This window comes from Pristiophorus japonicus, chromosome 17 (genome assembly GCF_044704955.1).
Source record: "Pristiophorus japonicus isolate sPriJap1 chromosome 17, sPriJap1.hap1, whole genome shotgun sequence".
Classification (NCBI taxonomy): Eukaryota; Metazoa; Chordata; class Chondrichthyes; family Pristiophoridae; genus Pristiophorus; species Pristiophorus japonicus.
The window spans coordinates 479,467-502,333 of record NC_091993.1 but is presented as its reverse complement, the minus strand read 5'-3'; the positions used below and the strand labels follow the sequence as shown (position 1 = coordinate 502,333).

Here is a 22,867-nt window from a genome sequence, read left to right as displayed (position 1 = left end):
TACTCAACCTTTCCTCATGTCAACCCACTCATCCCTGGGATCAGCCTAGTGAACCTTCACTGAACTGCCTCCACAGCAAGTATGATGATAGAGTTAGTTGAGGAAAGACAGGAGGAGGCTCGAGTGGAGCATGGACTGGTTGGGCCAAATGGCTTGTTTCTGTGCCGTATATCCAATGTAATCCTATGTAAATATTGGCCAGGACACAGAGGAGAGCTCCCCTGCTCTTCTTCGAATAATGCCGTGGGATCTTTTAACTTCACCAAAGAGGGCAGACGGGGCCTCGGTTTAGCCCTTGAATGACAGCAACTCCGAAAGTGCAGCACTCCCTCAGTCAGTCTAGGTTTTGTGCTCAGGTCTCTGGAATGGGACATGAATCCACCACCATCTGCGTAAGATAATGGTGCTTAAGCCGTCTAAAATTTAGTCACAAGTCAACTTTTGCAATGGTTGAACACTTTGCAGTGCTTCTTTCAAATGAGATCCACGGGAAGACATGTGCATGCATACAATGTGGTCGTGGAGCCATACAGTTGCCAGAAGAAAAATGATGCAACTTTGAATTGAGATTGAGAAATTTTGTTAAAATTCCGACCAAACCAAGGGGGAAAGGGAGTTGGATATCAGCCAAGATGGCTGAATTGCCAACGAGAGCAAGAGCAGGACAGGCACGTGACCAGCAGCAGCAGGACAGACAAGGTCTAAAAATGCTTCCTGGAGCGATGGCAGTATTAGGACTTCCAGGAAACTAATTAAAAAACTTAGATTTAAGGGAAAATGTATTCCTTACCTGCTACTTACTTACCTTTACCAAGATGGCTGACATGAGTTTGGGCGTGGGGAGGCTGATACATGCAGGCACAAAGCAGTTTTTTAAAATCAAGCTCTCATTGTACCTGGGTTTGTGTGACACCAAGTGTTATGTGACAGCAGGCGTTATGTGACGGGGAAACTGCATCACCTTTACTGTTGAAAATCATATCACAGTGCCACCTACAGGCATAACAGGTACTAAAGGTAAATGTGGACACTTTTATAATGCCATTTCCCATTAGAGGAGGTGTACAGAGCAGTATTCAATGGTCTGCGCGCCCCATGTACAAAATTTAATAAAGAATAGATATTACTAGAATTTTCCATCTTCATATCATTTATGAGAAATGCCCAGACACAGCTTCTTCATTTATCATCTTCTGCATCCTACTATGGCATCAACATGGCTCAGTAGCACGGTGATCAAGGGCCAGAATCACTGTTTCCCAATGATGATCCAACCGGTCATTTTTCTGGATTTCTGTGTCTCTTTCACTGAAGTTAAAACAGACAGACTGGAGGCCACCAGAGAAATTCACCCCCGTTACTCAAAGAATCAAAATTCTTCAAGGGAATATATAGACTGGACTCCAATAATATGTTTCACGTTTTCCTCAAACTCGAGGACTAAACATGGAAGGGGCACAGGCAGTTCAGATTTAACTAATTTACACAGATGATGATGAACATTTGGAACAGAGTGCCCGGGGAGGCAGGATCTGAAATCATTTAACCATCATTGGACAGATACCTGTATTTGGGAGAGTTGGTGATTTGGAGGTATGGGTTTTGGAATGATTCAGATAGAACATTGAATCATTGTGGGTGGAGATTAGAGACAGTAAGGGGAAAAAATCACTGGTGGGCGTAGTTTATAGGCCCCCAAATAATAACTTCACGGTGCGGCGGGCAATAATCAAGGGAATAATGGAGGCATGTGAAAAAGGAATGGCAGTAATCATGGGGGATTTTAACCTACATATCGATTGGTCAAATCAAATCGCACGGGGTAGCCTGGAGGAGGAATTCATAGAATGCATACGGGATTGTTTCTTAGAACAGTATGTTACAGAACCTACAAGGGAGCATGCTATCTTAGATCTGGTCCTGTGTAATGAGACAGGAATAATAAACGATCTCCTGGTAAAAGATCCTCTCGGAATGAGTGATCACAGTATGGTTGAATTTGTAATACAGATTGAGGGCGAGAAAGTAGTGTCTCAAACGAGTGTACTATGCTTAAACAAAGGGGACTACAGTGGGATGAGGGCAGAGTTGGCTAAAGTAGACTGGGAACACAGACTAAACGGTGGCACAATTGAGGAACAGTGGAGGACTTTTAAGAAGCTCTTTCATAGTGCTCAACAAAAATATATTCCAATGAAAAAGAAGGGCGGTAAGAGAAGGGATAACCAGCCGTGGATAACCAAGGAAATAAAGGAGAGTATCAAATTAAAAACCAATGCATTTAAGGTGGCCAAGGTTAGTGAGAAACTAGAAGATTGGGAAAATTTTAAACAACAGCAAAGAATGACTAAGAAAGCAATAAAGAAAGGAAAGAGATTACGAAAGTAAACGTGCGCAAAACATAAAAACAGATAATAAAAGCTTTTACCGATATATAAAACGGAAAAGAGTGACTAAAGTAAATGTTGGTCCCTTAGAAGATGAGAAGGGGGATTTAATAATGGGAAATGTGGAAATGGCTGAGACCTTAAACAATTATTTTGCTTCGGTCTTCACAGTGGAAGTCACAAAAACCATGCCAAAAATTGCTGGTCACGGGAATGTGGGAAGGGAGGACCTTGAGACAATCACTATCACTAGGGGGGTAGTGCTGGACAGGCTAATGGGTCTCAAGGTAGACAAGTCCCCTGGTCCTGATGAAATGCATCCCAGGGTATTAAAAGAGATGGCGGAAGTTATAGCAGATGCATTCGTTATAATCTACCAAAATACTCTGGACTCTGGGGAGGTACCAGCGGATTGGAAAGCAGCTAATGTAACTCCTCTGTTTAAAAAAGGGGGCAGACAAAAGACAGGTAACTATAGGCCAGTTAGTTTAACATCTGTAGTGGGGAAAATGCTTGAAGCTATCATTAAGGAAGAAATAGCGGGACATCTAGATAGGAATAGTGCAATCAAGCAGACGCAACATGGATTCATGAAGGGGAAATCATGTTTAACTAATTTACTGGAATTCTTTGAGGCTATAACGAGCATGGTGGATAGAGGTGTACCGATGGATGTGGTGTATTTAGATTTCCAAAAGGCATTCGATAAGGTGCCACACAAAAGGTTACTGCAGAAGATAAAGGTATGCGGAGTCAGAGGAAATCTATTAGCATGGATCGAGAATTGGTTGGCTAACAGAAAGCAGAGTCGGGATAAATGGGTCCTTTTCGGGTTGGAAATCGGTGGTTAGTGGTGTGCCACAGGGATCGGTACTGGGACCACAACTGTTTACAGTATACATAGATGACCTGGAAGAGGGGACAGAGTGCAGTGTAACAAAATTTGCAGATGACACAAAGATTAGTGGGAAAGCGGATTGTGTAGAGGACACAGAAAGGCTGCAAAGAGATTTAGATAGGTTAAGCGAATGGGCTAAGGTTTGGCAGATGGAATACAATGTCGGAAAATGTGAGGTCATCCACCTTGGGAAAAAAAACAGTAAAAGGGAATATTAGTTGAATGGGGAGAAATTACAACATGCTGCGGTGCAGAGGGACCTGGGGGTCCTTGTTCATGAATCCCAAAAGGTTAGTTTGCAGGTGCAGCAGGTAATCAGGAAGGCGAATGGAATGTTGGCCTTCATTGCGAGAGGGATGGAGTACAAAAGCAGGGAGGTCCTGCTGCAACTGTATAGGGTATTGGTGAGGCCGCACCTGGAGTACTGCGTGCAGTTTTGGTCACCTTACTTAAGGAAGGATATACTAGCTTTGGAGGGGGTACAGAGACGATTCCCTAGGCTGATTCTGGAGATGAGGGGGTTACCTTATGATGATAGATTGAGTAGACTGAGTCTTTACTCGGAGTTCAGAAGGATGAGGGGTGATCTTATCGAAACATTTAAAATAATGAAAGGGATAGGCAAGATAGAGGCAGAGAGGTTGTTTCCACTGGTCGGGGAGACTAGAACTAGGGGGCACAGCCTCAAAATACCGGGGAGACAATTTAAAACCGAGTTGAGAAGGAATTTCTTCTCCCAGAGGGTTGTGAATCTGTGGAATTCTCTGCCCAAGGAAGCAGTTGAGGCTAGCTCATTGAATGTATTCAAATCACAGATAGATAGATTTTTAACCAATAAGGGAATTAAGGGTTATGGGGAGCGGGCGGGTAAGTGGAGCTGAGTCCACGGCCAGATCAGCCATGATCTTGTTGAATGGCGGAGCAGGCTCGAGGGGCTAGATGGCCTACTCCTGTTCCTAATTCTTATGTTCTTATGTTCTTAACATAGGAATTGCTCGACAAAAAAAGACCGAGATGCATCTAGTTTGCCTTCTACCATCCTGGTAGCTGCATGATACGACGATCAGCCTGATCTTATTGAATGGTGGTGCAGGCTCGAAGGGCCGAATGGCCTACTCCTGCACCTATTTTCTATGTTTCTATAATAGAGTTGTTGACTAATCCTAGCAATTAATCTCTCGCAATTAGTCTACAGACATGAAGTGAGGACATTCTCAGTGGTGGAGCACTTTGTGAACCACAGGTCCACAGTCGCCTGGTCCTTCCAAACATGTTACACTTACCACGTTCTAGAATCACACAGCACAGGAGGCCATTCGGCCCATCATGCCTGTACCAGTGTTTTGAAAGAGTTTTCCAATTAGTCTTGCTGCCCCCACAGTCCTGCAATTTGTTTCCCTTCAAATAGTTATCCAATTCCCTTTTGAAAATTATTCCGATTCTGCTTCCTCCTCCCTTTCAAGCAGTGCATTCCCGATCATAAAAACTGCTCCGTAAAAGAATTCTCCTCATCGCCCTTCGGTTTTTTAAGCCAATTACTTTCAATCTGTCTCTGGTTACCGATCCTCCTACCAGTGGAACAGTTTCTCTCTATTTACTCTCAAAACCCCTCATCAACACGTCAATTAAATCTCCCCGTAACCTTCTGGGAGGAGAACAATCCCAGCGCCCCGCTGAGTGTCAGCTGTGGCTCAGTGGGCAGCACACTCGCCTCGGAGTCAGAAGGTTGTGGGTTCATTGTCCCACTCCAGGGACTTGAGCATATAAATCTAGGCTGACACTCCAGTGCAGTGCTGAGGGAGTGCTGCACTGTCGGAGGTGCCGTCTTTCGGATGTGACATTAAACCGAGGCCCCGTCTGCTCTCTCCAGTGGACGTAAAAGATCCCACGGCACTATTTCGAACAAGAGCAGGGGCGTTATCCCTGGTGTCCTGGCTAATATTTATTCCTCAATCAACATAACAAAAACAGATTATCTGGTCATTATCACAATGCTGTTTGTGGGAGCTTGCTGTGTGCAAATTGGCTGCCGTGTTTCCCACATTACAACGGTGACTACACTCCAAAAGCACTTCATTGGCTGTAAAGCGCTTTGAGACAGCCAGTGGTCGTGAAAAGCGCTATATAAATGCAAGTCTGTCTTCCTTTCTGCTCTAGTCTCTCCACATTAGGTGAAGACCCTCATTTTTGGTACCATTCTACTAAATCTCCTTTGCACACTCTCCAAGCAATATTCCCCATCATTCTGTTTTGGGTGCGCGACCCATTCAGTTTCGCACTTGCACGTTCTGTAACATTGAAAAAGCCAGTCCCGAGCTGCGCAGATCTGGCAGAGAGCCGTGCAGCTTCGAGGGAGCGTTATCTCCAAGGTCTTTGATATCCTTCTAGAACACCACCGCAGGTCGGGGCTACAAATAGAGCTGGAACTCTGAGCCCTGGAACATCATGACGGAGGTGCGGCAAGAGATTGTGACGGAGGTGCGGCAAGAGATTGTGGCGGAGGTGCGGCGAATGAGGGTACGGGGCCCAGAAGAGCTGAGGGCCCTGGGGTAGCACGGGCCAGCCCACACTGCAATATGTGTGTGCACTAGGTCTGTGCAGCAGAGCAGATCTCCAGTCATCCTGGTTCAACCCTTGCCACTGGATAAAGGCCTCACTCTGTCGAGCCCGTGTGGTGGCTGATGTGTAACGGTCACCACACGTTAAAAAAATCCACCCACAGGCATCTTCCACCCCCTCAACTGGAGTTCAGGATTGGAACATCGGGTCCTTCATTGAAACATCTGTGAACTCTCGTGGAAACAAGTCATCCTCGTTCGAGGGACTGCCTATGAGTGTGCTGCTCAGAATTGAACACAATACTCCATGTCTCAAATTACTGGACTGCAAAGTACTTCCCCTTTCCTGTGTTCCTATGATTTTAACCTAAGTTGCAATGTTTCAAGTCTAGAGTTAACTGACATTTCAGTGTTTAATTTCAGCAGCCAGTGTTTGCCGCCTTGGTTCATGTTAGGTATTGCAAGCAATGACCGTTGCCAATTTTGAACGCTGTTTGCTGAAGAGACAATGATGTTGACAGAAATCATCTTCAACATTTGTATTAATGCAAAAAATTATCATCGCCTTTATGTAATGGGAGAAAGGAAATCAAATCAATTTCAGAACATTCAGCAAGCTATGAAAATGATTTTTATATCCCATAGTTAAATCCAATCTGCATTCACGTAGATATTTCTGACAAGGATCTGAAATTGATCATTATTGATAGCTTGGGGGCTCAGTGGATCATTGGAAAGATCTCTGACCCGATACAGACTCACATCAGTTTGCTATTTTGTTCCATTTTGAGGATTGGGGTTGAGGGGGGGGGATGTGGGCCGGGGCGGGTGGGGGGGGGGGAAAGAGAGAGAAGACAATGTTTCGGTAGTGTCTGAATGTCCGTTACACATGCATCAGGCTAGCCTCTGTGTCAGTGTAGACTTGATTATGTTAAATTACCAAATTTGGGTACAGATTAGCAGATTCTTTGAATCTGGTTCCTCCTCTACACTTAATGAGTAGACTCTTTGCTCTCAAGTGCTCCGCATTTTGTCCGGAACTCTACATTCCTGGAAAAGAAAGGGAACAGGGAATTTAAAACAAAGACTTGTGTATAGTGCAGGCCATATGACCGCCTTCAGCTGTTGAGGCCGAAACAAGAGGAAAACTTAATGAGAAACAGAGTCCAATAAACGCCTTCATGTACCTCCATTTCAAAATCCTCTTCCTTGTGTTCAAATCCCTCCATGGCCTCGCCCCTCCCTATCTCTGTAACCTCCTCCAGCCTCACAACCCCCCCCCCCCCGAGATGTCTGCGCTTCTCTAATTCTGCCCTCTTGAGCATCCCTGGTTATAATCGCTCCACCATTGGTGGCCGTGCCTTCTGTTGCCTGGGCCCCAAGCTCTGGAACTCCCTGCCTAAACCTCTTTGCCTCTCTACCTCTCTTTCTTCCTTCAAGACGCTCCTTAAAACCTACCTCTTTGACCAATTCTTATGTTCTCATGTAAAACTAAAGGACAGGTTAGGCCACGCTAAAATGAATAAATCAAACTTAGAACATTTTTTTTGGCATACTTGGGGCCCCAAAAAAATTGGGCGTAACTCTTCAAGTACGCCAAAAAAATGCTTTGGGGAAAGAAAATTGAGTCCACAGTCTCACAACACATCAATAATTAAGTGGACATTAGCAACCGACACAGACAGACAGGAAGGCCTTTGAAGGTGGCAGGACAAGTTGATAAAGCTGTCAAAAAGGCATACGGGATCCTGGGCTTTTTAAATAGAGGCACAGAGTACAACAGCAAGGGAGTTATGCTAAACCTTTATAAATCACTGGTCAGGCCTCAAGCTGCAGGATTGTGTCCAATTCTGGCCATGTACTTCTGGAAGGATGTCAAGGACTTGGCGATTTACCAGAATGACAGAGAATATTCGGCCCAACTACCCATGCCGGTGTTTATACTCCACACGAGTCTCTTCCCACCCCTCTTCATCTCATCATCATCATCATAGGCAGTCCCTCGAAGCGAGGATGGCTTGCTTTCACACCAAAAAGAGATGAGTTCACAGGTGTTTCAATGAGGGACCTGATATTCCAGATCCCGAACTACACATTGAAGGGTGGAAGATGCCTGTGCGTGGATTGTTTTAACATGCGTTGGCCGTTGCACACCAGCCACCACACGGGCTTGACAGAGCCAGGTCTTGGTCCAGTGGCAAGGATTAACCAGGACGACTGGAGACCAGCTCTGCTGCACGGACCCAGTGCGTGCACATATCGCAGTGTGGGCTGGCCCGTGCTGCCCTGGGCCCCCGCCTCTTCTGGGCCCCGGTCATTTCCCTCTGCGGACTCTTGCCGCTCCTTCGCCCCTCCTGCTGTGCCTGCCCGCTCTGCAATCAGCGACCGGACTTGGTAGGCATCGCCCTCCTGCAGTGGTATACCGCCGCACGCTGCTCCCTCTGATGGTTTCGATGCCTAACCCCATCAGCATAATCTCCTATTCCCTTTCCCTCCTGTGTTTATCTCGTTTCCCCAATATGTGGAATTAATGATCGTTGGAAGTGAGTAATTGCAGTGTAATTTACTGCAGAGTTTCATCTCAAATCATAAAAAACAGGAGCAAATCCTTTCACTGAATGTCAACTGCCAATTCTAAATCATAACCTCATACTCCTGCTCTACTTTAATATACACTCATTCCTCAATCCTTTTAAGCAATGCTAATACCACTTCAAAATATCACTAAAACTTCATTCATCAAAGGCTGCAGGAGGCTTCTTTGCTGTCATCGCCGCTGAATAAAGTCATGATTCATAGCAGGGTATCATAAGGGAATTAGTTCGGAGTTATAAAAAAATACAGTTAGGGGATTAAGAACTTAGTGTGTGTTATATTGCAATAAAATCTTCACAGAATGACATAGAAACTGCAGCTGTTCGACCCAACTAGTCGATACGGCCTCCTCCCACCCCTATTCATCGAACCCCATCAGCACACAGTCAAAACTAATACTCTCAAAAACAATTGCAGACTCCCCTCTGATACTTTTAAAACAGTGGGCACACCTCTCGGGGTTATTGCTTACACTGAAGTGTCAGATCTGGGGCACTTTTGTGTTATTTCACTGCGAACCTGGTCTGCGTCTGTTCTAAAAGGTCAAGCCCAAGTCATTGCAACTATTTATTACATAGAATGTACAACTCTCACAAATTAATTTCAACACACGCCATTTTAAAAAATTTATCCCGATTCACGAAGGGTAGTGATAACGGGTAGGATTTTTAAAAAGTTTTCAGCAAAGCATTTTCAGATCCAGTAATATAGTTTTTGTAAAGAGTTGTGAAATGTTAGAGATGGGAAAAAAAGTCACTACCTGTACTGAGGTTTATAAACCAAAAAATAGCAACTCGTGATTTCTTACCAAATCTCATGATTTATGAGACGGTGGAGTTGGCATTACTTATTATCACGGCTTTTGATAGAGTACATAAGAAACGGTTTCCGCTGGCAGGAGGCTCAGTAACCAGAGGACACAGTTTAAAATACTTGGTAAAAGAGTCGGAGGGGGAGGAGATGGGGAGAATGTGTTTACGCAGCGAGTTGCTCTGATCGGGAACACACGGCCTGAAAGGGCAGTGGAAGCAGATTCATAGTAACTTTCAAAATTAAATTGGACATGTACTTGAAAAGAAAAAATTGGAGGGCTATGAGGAAAGATCAGAGGAGTGGGACTAATTGGATCGCTCTTCCAAAGATCAGGCACACATTCAATGGGCCGAAAGACCTCCTTCTGTTCTGTATGATTCTAAATGCACTTGTCATTAACATGCAGCAAAATGCTCACAGCATCAGATTCTGTCCCTACTAGTCACGGTCACATATTAGCCTCATATCTGGGATTTTCCAAATTCCATGAAAAATTCAGCGAAACCTTTGGGCATCCGCACGGTGCTGATTTTTGTCATTGTTGAGCATCACCCAGTTCCTCCCCGCCAAGGTCTATGACAACTATGGATTGCGACGACATGACCTATTCATTAAGAGCTGGTGAGACCGTAGAGGAGGAGAAGCTGCTGTTGTAAGTAACTCTAGTGGTGAAAAGTCTTGATACAACTTTTTCTCCCATTCTTCACAAACAAACTTGGGCACAGAAGCATTCAGGATACTTAAACTAATCAAAAGCATTTGGGTTAGAATGTCTGTTTTCAATAAATGAAATGAATTTTCTCCCGAAGTTGCACTGCTGCCTTCTGCCATCAATGGGATAAACTGGCTCCAGCTCAGGACTCCAAGCCTGCTTAAGCTTAGCGCAGTTTACAAGATTACTCAGTTGAACAGAAATGGAAGTTAATCTTAATGCAAAGTAGTTTAACCTTATCCAGACACAGAACAAAGACTTTCATTGGTTTTTAGTACATACGATTATCAGACCTTTCCTCTCCACTGTACAGCCGTAGGATTTCGCTGTCAGAAAACGCAGCTCACTTACAGTAACGGATATAGAACGTTCTCTTTGCTTGCTACTTTTACACAAGAGCTTAGAAAGAAAGACTTGGATTTATATAGCGCCTTTCAAGACCACTAGATGTCTCAAAGCACATTTCAGCCAATGAAGTACTTTTTGGAGTGTATTCACTGTTGTAATGCAGGAAACGCGACAGCCAATTTGCGCACAGCAAGCTCCCACAAACAGCAATGTGAAAATGACCAGAAAATCTGTGTTTTTCTGTTATGTTGATTGAGGGATAAATATTGGCCAGGACACCGGGGATAACTCCCCTGTTCAGCCTTTCCTGATAAGTATATCCTCTCAGTTCTGGTATCATCCTTATGAAGCTTTTTTGCACCTTCCCCATGCCTCTACATCCTTTTTGTAATATGGAGCCCAGAACTGTGTACTGTGTGGTCTAACCAAGATTTGATACAAGTTTAACATTACTCTGCTTTTCAATTCTATCCCTCTAGAAATAAACCCTAATTCTTGGTTTGCTTTTTTTTGGTCTTATTGACGTGTTGCTACTTTTATGTGATTTGTGTATGCACCCCCAGCTCCCTCTGCTCCTCTTCCCCATTATCGAAGCAGTATGTCTCCTTATTCTACTGACCAAAATCCCCTACTTCACACTCACCTATATTGAAATTAAGTTGCTAATTGCATGGCCATTCCACAAGCTGATGTCTTCCTGCATTTTGTTAATTTTCCTTTGTATAAGCTACACATCCCCAATTGGTGTTGTCTGCAAATTTTGAAACTGTACTTCCAATTCCCGAGTCCAAATCATTAATGTAGATTGTGAACAACAGTGGTCCCAGCACCGATCCCTGTGGGATACCACTTCCCACCTATTGCCAGTCTGAGCAGCTACCCTTAACCTTACTCTCAGTTTCCTGTTTTGTAGTCAGCTTGCTCGCCATTCTGCCACCTGTCCCCTGACTCCACATGCCCTGACGTTAGCCATGAATCTACTATGAGGTACCTTATCGAAGGCCATTTGAAAATCCAAATATTACACCTACTGCAATACCGTTGTCTACTCTTTCTCTTACTTCTTCAAAGAATTCAATAAGGTTGGTCGGGCAGGATCTTCCCTTTTGAATCCATGTTGACTACTTTTTATTTTATTTTCGGTTTCTAGATGTTTTTCTATTACATCCTTGACTAAGAATTCCATGATCTTTCCTACCACCGACGTTAAGCTAAGTGGTCTATAGTTCCCTGGATTTGTTCTATCTCCCTATTAAAATATAGGACTCACATTAGCTGTCCGCCAGTCCTTTGGCACTATTCCCTGACACGCTAACTCTCTTTCTTTCTCACAGATGCTGCCTGACCTGCTGAGTGCTTGCAACAACAACAACCTGTATTTATATAGCCCCTTTAACGTAGTGAAATGTCCCAAGACGCTTCACAGGAGTACTATGTGATAAAAATTTGACACCGAGCCGCATAAGTAGAAATTGGCGCAGGTGACCTAAAGCTTGGTCAAAGAGGTAGGTTTTAAGGAGCGTCTTGAAGGAGGAAAGAGAGGTAGAGAGGTGGAGAGGTTTAGGCAGAGAGTTCCAGAGCTTGGGGCCCAGGCAGCAGAAGGCACGGCCACCAATGGTGGAGCGATTATAATCAGGGATGCTCAGGAGGGCAGAATTAGAGGAACACAGACATCTCGGGGGGGGGGGGGTTGTGGGGCTGGAGGAGATTACTGAGATAGTGAGGGGTGAGGCCATGGAGGGATTTGAAAATATGGATGAGAATTTTGAAACCGAAGCCTTGCTTAACCGGAAGCCAATGTAGGTCAGTGATCACAGGGATGATGGGCGAGCGGGATTTGGTGCGAGTTAGGACACGGGCAACCGAGTTTTGGATCACCTCTAGTTTACGTAAGGTAGAGTGTGGGAGGCCAGCCAGGAGTACGTTGGAATAGTCAAGTCTAGAGGTAACAAAGGCAAGGATGAGGGTTTCAGCAGCAGATGAGCTGAAGCAAGGACAGAGACGGGCGATGTTATGGAGGTGGAAATAGGCGGTCTTAGTTATGCTGCGGATATGCAGTCGAAAGCTCATTTCAGGGTCAAATCTGATACCAAGGTTGTGAACAGTCTGGTTCAGCCTCAGACAGAAGTTGGGGAGAGGGATGGAGTCAGTGTCTAGGGAATGGAGTTTGTGGCTTGGACCAAAAACAATGGCTTCGGTCTTCCCAATATTCAACTGGAGAAAATTTCTGCTCACTCAGAACTGGATGTTGTACAAGCAGTCTGACAATTTAGAGACAGTGGAGGGGTCGAGAGAAGTGGTGGTGAGGTAGAGCTGGGTGTCATCAGCGTACATGTGGAAACTGACGCTGTGTTTTTGGATGATGTCACCAAGGGGCAACATGTTGATGAGAAATAGGAGGGGGCCAAGGAGAGATCCCCGGGGGACACCAGGGGTAACGATGCGGGGGTGGGAAGAGAAGCCATTGCAGGTGATTCTCTGACTACGATTAGATAGATAAGAATGGAATCGGGTGAGTACAGTCCCACCCAGCTGGACAGTGGAGCATTTTACTCTTTTTATTACAGATTTACAGCATCAGCTCTTGCTGAAGAATAGCAAATCAATTACTGCGCCAGATCCCTTGCTCTGAACATTGTTTATTAGTCTTAACTAAATAGTCTTACGAGGGTGAAACTAAGCAGACAATGTGCCCACCTCCGATACACAATATATGGAGTCGTGCCAACAATAGTATGGGCATGACAAACCATTCACTGAACTTCAAGGCACAGTTCAACTGACCCGCGATAATGGTCTCCACTTCGGCTAATTCACACTGACAGCACTTCGGGCAGACTCAAATTCAACTGCCAAAGAAGAGATTTCAATCAGTCAAAGAGCAACTGCAGTAAAATATGATGCGACATAAAGTCTCAGCACAGAAATATCTGTGTCAATTATTCAGATTAGTTTAATTTACATATTTGGACTGGAACTTGAAGAAAATGTAATAAAAATGCAAATCTAGTTTACTTAAGTATCGTTCTCTAATATTTACTGACCAAGCTGTCGGTATAAAGATTGTTGTAATTACCTGGTGCCCTGAGCATACTGAAACTAAACTCCCAAGATTGACACTTAATGTAAACAACATTAAACTTGCATTTATATAGCGCCTTTAACGAAGAAAAACGAAAGACCAAGGCACATCACAGGAGCGTTCCAAAACAACATTCGACACTGAGCCACACAAGGAGAAATTTGGGCAGATGCTTGGTCAAAGAGGTAGGTTTTAAGGAGCATCTTAAAGGTGGAAAACGAGGTTGAGAGGCAGAGAGGTTTAGACAGGAAATTCCAGAGCTTCAGGCCCAGGCAGCTGAAGGCACAGCCACTGATGGTGGAGTGATTAAAATCAGGGATGCTCAAGGGGCCAGAATTAGAGGAGCCCAGATATCTCGAGGTGGGGTGCGGGTGATGGAGGAGGTTACAGAGATAGGGCGGGGTCAGGCCATGAAGGGATTTGAAAACAAGGATGAGAATTTTGAAATCGAGGCATTGCCTAACCGGGAGCCAATGTAGGTCAGCGAGCACAGGGGTGATGGGTGAGCAGGACTTGGTGCGAGTTAGGACACGGGGTCAGCGAGCACAGGGGTGATGGGTGAGCAGGACTTGGTGCGAGTTAGGACACGGGGTCAGCGAGCACAGGGGTGATGGGTGAGCAGGACTTGGTGCGAGTTAGGACACGGGGTCAGCGAGCACAGGGGTGATGGGTAAACGGGACTTGGTGCGAGTTAGGACACGGGCTGCCAAACTTTTGGATCACCTCGAGTTTACGCAGAGCAGAACATGGGAGACCAGCCAGCAGTGCGTTGGAATAGTCAAGTCTGCAGGTAACCAAGGCATGGATGAGGGTTTCAGCAGATGAGCTGAGAGAGAAGTGATGGTGAGGTGGAGCTGGGTGTCTCAGCGTACATGTGGAAACTGACGCTGTGTTTTCGGATGATGTCGCCAAGGGACAGCATGTAGATGAGAAATAGAAGAGGCCAAGGATAGATCCTTGGGGGACACCAGGGGTAACGATGCGGGAGCGGGAAGAGAGGCCGTTGCAGGTGATTCTCTGACTACGATTAGATAGCTAAGAATGGAATATTCATCCAGTACTCTAATGCTCCTGGTCAAAATCATATAGGAAGGAAGGAAAAGCAATTGCATAGCACCACTACACTTCACAACCAGTGAATTACTTTGCAAGTATAGTCACTGTTGTAATGACAGAAATTTAATTGCAGGTATAGAGTTATCAGAGATTAATGACCCCCTTTCAGTAAAATGCATGTGTGTTTTATTTTCATTGCAGAGCTGGAGGCTGTGCCACCAGCAGCAGCTACCAGTAACAAAGCAACGAAACATTATGTACAAAGGTTCAAAATCTGACTGGCTCGGTAACTTTGCAGAATTGTGACACATAGGGCCCAAGTTTGCACAAGAAAAAAAACGGGCGCCCAGCTCGCCTAAAAAAAATCCTCGGTATTCTCCACCTCCCTGCAGGTCCTCTGGCCCTCGGCGCAGTCAGCACGAGCTGTGGGGGGGGCGGAGCCAGGTCCCGGCGCTGAAAACAGTGCCGGGACCTCTGCACATGCGCGCTACAGTGGGCACGCAAGTGCAGTAGCTCCAGGCGCCGAACTGTGTGGGAGGGGCCCGAAGCACGCAGCCCCTAGCCCTGGCCCAATGGCCTCACTGGGGCTGCGTGAATGAGGCTCCTCCCACGGCCAGCTCCTGCTCCCCGCCCGACCAGACCTGACACTCTCCCCGCCCCCCCCCCCGCCGACCAGACCCGACACCCGCCTTCCCCCCCCCCCCCCGCCGACCCGACCCGACACCCGCTCCCCCCCCTCGACCCCGACACCCGACACCCGCCCCCCCCCCGCACCGACCCGAGACCCGCTCCCCCCCCGACCAGACACCCGCTCCCCCCGACCCGAGACCCGCTCCCCCCCCGCCCCGACCCGAGACCCGCTCCCCCCCGTGACCCGTCACCCGCTCCCCCCCCCGACCCGAGACCCGACCCCCGCTCCCCCCCGACCCGAGACCCGACACCCACTCTCCCCCCCCCCGACTGACCCGACCCGCGCTCCTGTTCCCCGACCCGACGCCCCCCCTCTCTCTCCCACCCCTCCCTCCCCCCTCTCTCCCCCTCCCCCCCTCTCTCTCCCCCTCCCCCTCCCTCTCTCTCCCTCCCTCTCTCTCTCTCCCTCCCCCTCCCTCTCCCTCTCTCTCCCTCCCCCTCTATCTCCCTCCCTCCCTCCCCTCCCCTCCCCTCCCTCCCTCCCCTCTCTCTCCCTCCCCCTCCCGCTCAGCGGCACGAACGGCTGCAGAATTCTCCCTGGCTGAAGCACTTTCACACAGGTAGGAAGATGGTTTATTTAATCTTTTCTTAGCTTATAAATGTTTATTCAAGTTGGAATTATTTGTATAATATTTGTAGAAGTATAAATAAGGATTTATTGTCGAATTTAATGAGTTCCCTCCCCCCCACCTCGTTCTGGACGCCTAATTTGTAACCTGCGCCTGATTTTTTAATGTGTAGAACAGGTTTTTTCAGCTCTACAAAAATCTTCACTGGCTCCATTCTACTTTAGTTTGGAGTACATTTTCACTGTGGAAACTTTCAAATCAGGTGTCAGTGGCCGGACACGCCCCCTTTTGAAGAAAAAATTCTGTTCTAAACTAGAACTGTTCTACCTGACTAGAACTGCAGAAAAAAAAATGTGGAGAATTGCGATTTCTAAAATAGTCCGTTCTCCACCAGTTGCTCCTAAAAATCAGGCGCGAATCATGTGGAAACTTGGGCCCATTGTATTCACTGTAGCTATTTAAATATGCCCAATAGAACAGTTTAATTAAGAACACAGGCAATCAAATTTTATGGTATATTGCAAGTAATACATTCATAATCTTGCATTATATAACATGTTTCAATTAAGAGATCTTGTCTGGAGTTCCAGTTCTGCCGTTGCCAGTCCATAATTTCCATTTGATGATAGGACGGCCAGGAAATCACAGGCTGTCAAGCACAGAAATGGAATTCCTTCCCCAAAGTGCTTTGTTAATTAGAGCAGTCACTTTACAGCCGGTCATCTGTAGGAAAAGTTCTCCTCGATGTTAATGATTGACAGGAGCGTCTCATCTCTCCTGAGCTGAGAAAGGATATTATTTATTACAAAATCATTTCATCTGTCGGTTCAAATGTCATGTTTTTGAATATAGTTATTGGTTTCAAACTTTGACGTGACATTAATTTTCATTGAAATGTAATTATTTCTTTTTAGTGATTTCTTTAAATTCGCATACTCTGCGAGATATAAATCCTAATGAAATTTAGTCACGGGGTTTCACAATATTTTGTTGGCACTAAAAAGATATTGAACTCATTTTGCAGCTCAGGTCAAAAAGGCAAGCGGAGGTCTGATAGAAGTGTTCAAAATCATGAAGGATTTTGAAAGGAAAGTAACTATTAGCAGTGGTCAGTGAGTCGGTAATCCTTGCCACTGGACCAAGACCTCGCTCTGTCGAACCCGTGTGGTGGCTGGTGTGCAACGGTCACCCCACGTTAAGAAAATCCACGCACAGGCATCTTCCACCCTTCACCATGTAGTTCTGGACCTGAAATATTAGGTTCTTCATTGAAACACCCGTGAACTCATCCCTTTTTGGCGTGGAAGCAAGTCATCCTCGCTTCGAGGAACCGCCTAAGAATTCAAAGATGTGAAATTAAGGTCATCACCTAAAGAATGCAGACTGACGAGGAGACGTTTTTTACACATAGAGTTGTTAGGATATGGAACGCACGACCTTAAACAGTGGCGGAAGCAGAATCCATAACAGCTTTCGAATAGGGATGTGAATAAATGTGTGAAGAAGAAACATTTTAAACGGCAATCTTTCTTTCTCTGAGGGCTGGCACAGGTATGATGGGCAAAATGGCCTCCGACCATGCTGTAAAGTTCTATGGGCTGGGTTTTCGGTCGTGTTGTCTCCTCGGTTTGCGACCCGGAGGGGCAGTAATGGCGGGAAGCTACCAGCACCCTGCTGGGACATTCGGTGCCGGGTTTGCGGGAGCGGGGAGCATGACCGCCCGGGAGAGGCTAGCCGGTGTGCAACGCCCCCTGGTTGTGACACCATTTCGAAATTTGGCTCACGCGCGACCCGTAGCGCGCCCTAGTGGCACCGCCTGGGAAAGCGGGCAGTCCGAGCTGTACCGGCCACAGTGAGGGAAGGAATGTCTACCCGGGTAAGAATGATTGCTTTTTATTTGTTTATTTTTGCGATTTATGTTTATGTGGGGTAAGGTATTGGAAATGTTTCTGGTATTTTTTTGCCGATTTTTCTCCCCAGGGAAGCCTCTCTTAGGGCACTCCGAGGGATTCAGTTGCTCAGCCGGCCTAGTGCCCTAAAAGGGTTGTAGAACACCTCCATTAGCGCTCCACCCTGCCCCACACTCAGGGCCCAGCTGGTGAATTTTGCGGCACCATTTCCTGGTGCAAAATTTACCACCCCGCCTGGAATAACGCCACAACTGAGGCATGACCGAATTTCCACCCCTGAGTATTAAAGAGAGACTTACTCTCACGCCCTGAGGAGGTCCCAAAGCGTTTTACAGCCAATTCATTACTTTTGGAAGTGTAGTCACTGTTAATGTAAGAAATGTGCCAGCCAATTTGTACACAGAAAGGGCATGGTTCCATGTGCTGTTCATTCTTTGTGTGATGAAGAATTTCCCGATGAACAGATAATCTGGGTTTTTTTCAGTGATATTGGTTGAGAGATAAATATTGGCCAGGACACCGGGGAGAACTCCCCTGCTCTTCTTAAAATCATGCCATGGGATCTTTTACGTTCACCTGAGCGAGCAGATGGGGCCTCGGTTTAACATCTCATCCGAAAGACGGCACCTTCGATAGTGCAGCACTTCCTCAGCACTGCACTGCAGTGTCAGCCTGGAGTTTTGCGCTCAAGTCTCTTGATAGGCACTTGAACCCACGACCTTCTGACTCAGAGGCGAGGATGCTACCCACGGAACGAAAACCCAAGATCACTGTAGTCCTGGAAAGATGTCAGGCAGTGTCCGTGTTCTAACTGCGTATCTTGAACCAGATGACACTCATCGCGACATTCAATGGACCAGGTCGTGCAGAAAGAGGGACGCAGCGAAAATTTGGCACTAGAATAAAAAAAATTAAACGTAGGGGGAGAAATTCGGGAGCGCCCCATTTTCGGCGCTAACTTTTAAAAGTTGGAAAAATTAGCGGCAGACGCTAATATTTTCTAACTTTTAAAAAATTCAGCATATGCGCTCCAGGAAGGAAGTGCAGCGCTAAATCAAGCGACTGTCTGCTCCACCTGTGACAGAGGCTGTCATTCCCCGATTGGACTGTTCAGTCACCTGACAACTCCTTGACTCCGAGGGACTGCCTATGATGATGATATGATGATGATGGAGTGCCAGAGGCAACAGGAGGTGTGCAGCACAGCTCACTGGGCCACGCAGTGTTCCCGAATTCAAAAGCTCCGTCCCTCCCGTAAAGGGAAAGTCCATTGCTGAAGGCTCTGCAAAGGAAACACCTACCTGCTCCCCAACAGCAAACAGCATCCACCATCAGCCTGATGCACTGCAGCACACTGCCGGGCTGATCGATCATCGGCAAAGAAGATCTGAAAAAAAATCAAAGAGAGGTATGAACATGTGTTCTTACTTACCTCAGCCATCCCCAAGCGCCCAGCCTCCCGAACAACATCTCCTGCAGCTGCTGGTGTTTTCGCCCCACAATGGTGCCCGGGGGGGGGGGGGGGGGGGGGCAGAATGTTCATGTCCGGGTCCGAGGCACTACCGGGGACGATGCACGCGGCGATGACATCGCGCTCTCCAGGCGGGAGTCAATCTTCTCGCTGCGTCTGGTCAGTAAGTGCTTAGCGCCACCCGGAGTAGGCCAATTTCTAGGCCTTGGAGTCTTGAAGTTGTCACGCTCAGCAGTCCTGCTGGCTTCGGGCAGGAGTCGGTGTCGGAGCAGAGTAATAACACCCAGGGATTAAGGGGTCCTGTGCCTCACATTCCAAAGAAGAAAGACTTGCATTTATATAGCGCCTTTCACGACCACAACCATCTCAAAGCGCTTTACAGCCAATGAAGTAATGAGTTAATGACTAAAGAATCTGTTTTTGTTATGTTGATTGAGGGATAAATATTGGCCAGGACACCGGGAATAACTTCCCTGCTCTTTTTCAAAATAGTGCCGTGGGAACTTTTACATCCACCTGAGAGAGCAGACGGGGCTTCGGTTTAACATCTCATCTGAAGAATGAGGGATTCACCCCGCCCCTCCCCCGTTTCGGCCCCCGATTCCGGCCCCGAGTTAAAATCGGGGCTTGGGTTGTGACCATGGTACGGTTTATCTTGTTGGCTTGGCTCAATCGCTGAAGGTCAGCCGTCGGAACAGCGTGACTCCCAATTGCAAAGTGCAGCCGCTGCCGAACATCTGCCCGGCAACAGACACTTGCCGGGCCGCATCTGTAACTCTCACAGGCTGCGTTCACATCACCTTCCTTTGTTGCCCTTAAAGTAGTCATTAGTCTGTTACAACAGGAGCGTAATTAGAACATTGATTATAGAACGACACCACGGGCAAGTAATCAAAAGGAGCCCATGTTTGCAAACCTCAGGAGATGCCCCGCAAAGACAACCTTTCAGCCAGGGATGAACAAACATTGATAGTCAGCACACACCTGTTCTGAAGGTTGAATCGCACTGGCCCCATTAGCTGTACAGTAATACCACCAACAATGTCTCCGCAAGATCCTACAAATCCCCTGGGAGGACAGACGCACCAACATTAGCGTCCTCGACCAGGCCAACATCCCCAGCGTTGAAGCACTGACCACACTGGATCAGCTCCGCTGGGCAGGCCACATTGTTCACATGCCAGGCACGAGACTCCCAAAGCAAGCGCTCTACTCGGAACTCCTTCATAGCAAACGATCCAAAGGTGGGCAGAGGAAATGTTACAAGGACACCCTCAAAGCCTCCCTGATAATGTGCAACATCCCCACCGACACCTGGGAGTCTCTGGCCAAAGACCGCCCTAAGTGGAGGAAGTGCATCCGGGAGGGCGCTGAGCACCTCGAGTCTCGTCGCCGAAAGCATGCAGAAACCAAACACAGGCAGCGGAAAGACCAGTCCCACCACCCTTTCCCTCAACCTGTCCCACCTGTGACAGAGACTGTGCTTCCTGTATTGGACTGTTCAGTCACCTAGGGACTCATTTTTAGAGTGGAAGCAAGTCTTCCTTGATTCCGAGGGACTACGTATGATGATCTTCTGAGGGTTGAATCGCACTGGCCCCCATCAGTTAGCTGTATATTTAGTATTACAATGCACGTACAGGGTTAGAGTTAGTGTATGGTGGATTGTGCCTTGCGCCACTTCTAAACTCGTGCAATGTGAATCTGGACTTGACTCCACAGAGAAACAGAACAAAGCTCAGTGCCAGGTGGGACCCTGACTCTGAACTAACACTATACCTGCAAAGAAACTGGTTCGTACCAACACTACAGTTAAGAAAGAACTTGCATTTATATAGCATCTTCCATGACCTCAGGACGTCCCAATGTGCTTTACAGCCAATGAAGTACTTTTTGGAATGTAGTCATTGTTGTAATGTAGGAAACACGACAGCCAATTTGCACACAGCAAGCTCCCACAAGCAGCAATGTGATAATGACCCAGATCATCTGTTTTTGTTATGTTGGTTGAGGGATAACTATTGGCCAGGACACCGGGGATAACTCCCCTGCTCTTCTTCGAAATAGTGCCACTGGGATATTTTACCACCACCTGAGAGAGCACACATTTAACGCATCATCCATGTTACAATGTAGATGCACTTTTAGAGTTCTTATACTTCTGTAAGTTCAGAAAGAGGCGAGACCTCTGTACAACACAAAAAGTCACTCTCAAAATCTGAAATAGTCTGTTCAATTCCGGGCACCACACTTTAGAAAGAATGTCAAGGCCTTGGAGAGGGTGCAGAGATTTACCAGAATCAAAGCAGGGATGATGGATTGCAATTATTTGGAGAGACCAGAGAAGCTGGGATTGTTCTCCCTAGAGCAGAGAAGATTAAGGGGAGATTTATTAGAGGTATTCAAAATTATAAAGGGTTTTGATCCAGTTAGTAGGGAGAAATCGTTTCCACTAGCAGGAGGGTCAAGAAGCAAAGGTCACAGTTTTAAGGCCATTGGCAAAAGAATCAGCTGGGAGACGAGGATTCGCAGAGAGTTGTTGTGATCGGGAACACACTGCCTGAAAGGGCGGTGGAAGCAGATTCAGTCGTATCTTTCAAAAGGGAATTGGATAAATATTCAAAGGGGATAAAAATGCAAGGCTGTGGGGAAAGGGCGGGGGAGTGGGGCTAATCGGATTGCTCTTTCAAAGAGCCAGCACAGGCATGATGGGCCAAATGGCCTCCTTCGGTGCTGCATGATTTTATAAATGGCTTTATAGATATTTTGGGTTGATGATATGTTTCTGGGAGTTTTGCTCCTTGTGCCCAGTACAGCTGACCTCTCCCCACGATATGAGGCCAGCCTATTGGCTTTCTGTCAGGTGGTCCGCATGCATGGCACATGATGTGTTGGGAGAACGCGGAGGTCCCAGGCAGCTTATCAGGAGCTCCCAGATAGTTAATTGTGGCACTCCCTCGGTACTGCACTGGAGTGTCAGCCTAAATTTTTGTGCTCAAGTCTCTGGAGTGGGACTTGAACCCACAACCTTCTGACTCAGAGGCGAGGGTGCTGCCCACTGAGCCATGGCTGAGACAATAAAAGGGAAAAGGCTCACCTCTTAATTTAAATAATTCACAACATGAGCTAACTGAGAGCTCACTTCTAATTCATTACATATACAATCTGCCCAGCTGCCAGTCCTGATCTGATGTACAATGTGTGTAGGTCTCTGCATGTGTAGCAGGTATCTGAAAGCTTCAGTGCACATGGCTTTTTGCTGTACGAGGTTTGGCTCTCACTATTGTATGTGATTTAATTGTATGATTGTGTGTGTGTGTGTTGCTCGATTTAACACTGTAGAATTTGAGAGTAGTCCCCCATAGACCCTCACAGCAACACCACAGAAAAGTAGCAATGTTTAAAGCACAGGAACATGTCCATTGTGAGACAAAACACTTGGACCTACGCCGTTTTTTGTTGTTGCAGATTTTGCTGCAAATACCACTTACATTTTAGGACCAGGCTTAAAAAGCACAAAGGACGACTTTGTGACTGGATGCGAATTGGAGAGAGAGAACCAAGCTGCGCAATGCTTTCAAGAACAATGAACACCAACCACGTTAACTGCAAAAAGTGCACCGTAAATAAAAACAAATGCAAAAATACAATCATTGCATCTCAAACCGTGGACCAAGTCCCAGACAGACACAGGGCGTGTTTCACCCCCACTAACCTGCTTCCCTTATATCTGCAATTGCTGCTCACTCGGGGGTGGTTTTTTGCTAGGAAATAATCG

General features: G+C 46.6%; 1 protein-coding gene across 5 annotated transcripts in view; it reads right to left on the bottom strand.

Annotated features, from left to right (window-relative positions):
- Nucleotides 1-22,867, bottom strand: part of sema4ba (sema domain, immunoglobulin domain (Ig), transmembrane domain (TM) and short cytoplasmic domain, (semaphorin) 4Ba) — a 505,268-nt gene that overhangs the window by 469,519 nt on the left and 12,882 nt on the right. For 4 of the 5 annotated variants that reach the window (XM_070858285.1, XM_070858284.1, XM_070858283.1 and 1 more), the window contains one exon: nt 18,920-19,005. The exons of the other annotated variant lie outside the window; for it this stretch is intronic. The gene's annotated coding sequence lies outside the window, so the exon portion shown is untranslated. The remainder of the gene's footprint in view (nt 1-18,919; nt 19,006-22,867) is intronic. 5 annotated transcript variants of the gene reach the window in all.